We start from the raw sequence: 1673 nt of genomic DNA, 5'->3' as shown, positions 1-1673 counted from the left end.
CACGTAGATAGTTTCCATTAGTGTGGTAACGGTAGGGATAAAAACGATATCGTTTTTTGATTTTACGGACTAAATGTGGTAAAATTAAAAAGTAGGTATCAAAATGGGAATATGGTCAAAATGTAGGGACCAAAATGGTATTTTAGCCTTTATTTCTTTTTCCTCTTTCTATTAATAGGAACCTCAAGTTTCCTCCATGGGAGAACTAGATACTATAATTGAATGGCTAGCTCGAGATATCTTAGGGCAAAAGGCAATATATATATATATATTTATAAATTTTTAATCTATTTTTCTTGTTTTTGAGATGCAAAATTATTAATTAAGTTTTTATATTCAAATTCCTCTAACATCTCTTTTTCAATTGATAATTTAGGTAATCTACTTTATCTTTCTTATAACATATCCGTATAAGATTTTATGAATTTTAACTTTATAATTATTTCCATTGTTATCTTCCAAGTCATTTCTATTAATATTTTATTTTATTTATCATTATTAGATTTTCACCTAAATTTTCTGTTATATATTGGTTATTGCTAGTAACAAATTTATAAAGAGATCCTTTTTTTTTTTTCAACTAATTCTTCTAATCTTTTTTTCTTTTTAAGTTTTTCATATTCATATACATATTTTATAGCAAACATTTGTATGACAAATAAAAGAAACACTATCTATAGTCTATACTATAAAATTATAATATAATTAGAATGAAATAATATTTAAAGTGTAGAATAAGAAAACTTGATCAATAAAAAGACACTATTTGAATTTTCTTTTTTCTTAAACATATTCATAATATTAATTAGAAACAACCAGTTTATTATAAAAAAAAAAAAAACTTGGCTTTATCAAAAGCAAGCAAACTTTTCATCATAGGTGTACGACACCCTGCGCCAGGGCCTATTTGGGCCTGGGAATCCAGTATGGATGAATGGCCCATAAGAACCGATCTCTTTCTGCCCAGCAGCCCATCCCAAAGCCACACAAGCTATGGGCCCAAACTGTGCCACTTCAACGTTGTTTGGCAAGTCTATTCCCCGAGCATTGATGAAGGACCAACATTCAACCACCCTATCCTTTACATATTCGACAATGCCTCAGATAGTGCCTCTACCGAGGATACCTGCAGGAGGGGGAAAACAAGTTCCCAAGCCACTCACACCACCTCCCACTCCCACTTAACCACCCATTTATGAGTGACGACATTGGACCGCCTGTTGCACTAAACCTAAAGATAATCATAGCCTCTCCACGAAATTTGAGCTATAAATATGAGGAACATAAGAACGAAAAAGGTTGTTGAAAGTTCACTAAGAGAAAGCTAAAAAGAGTGAAGGAGTAAGAGAAAGGGAGAAAAAAGAGAGGAGTGATTCAGGCAGCGGAAGAGAGAAAAGTGATCTCATTGGGTCTCAGTGTTGAGAATGACCCAGTGTAGGAAATCCAAGCCCACTATAGAAATAAGTTGTTAGCCTAAGTGAGTCCTAGCCCAGCCCAACCCAGTGGTCTCACTTATGGTGTGCACAATTGGTGCCGTCTGTGGGAATCTCCTACAAAGCCGTGGTTTCGACGAGACTCACACGAGAGAATGGCCAGGAGACATTCTGGGAGTGGTGCTGAAAGTGGTCCAATGGGATCTTCTCGGGGATCCTCTTGGCGAGAACGGAGGTAGA

This window comes from Quercus suber, unplaced genomic scaffold, assembly GCF_002906115.3.
Source record: "Quercus suber isolate HL8 unplaced genomic scaffold, Cork oak 2.0 scaffold_65, whole genome shotgun sequence".
Lineage (NCBI taxonomy): Eukaryota > Viridiplantae > Streptophyta > Magnoliopsida > Fagales > Fagaceae > Quercus > Quercus suber.
The sequence above is the reverse complement of the archived record's forward strand: the minus strand, read 5'-3'. Positions refer to the sequence as shown.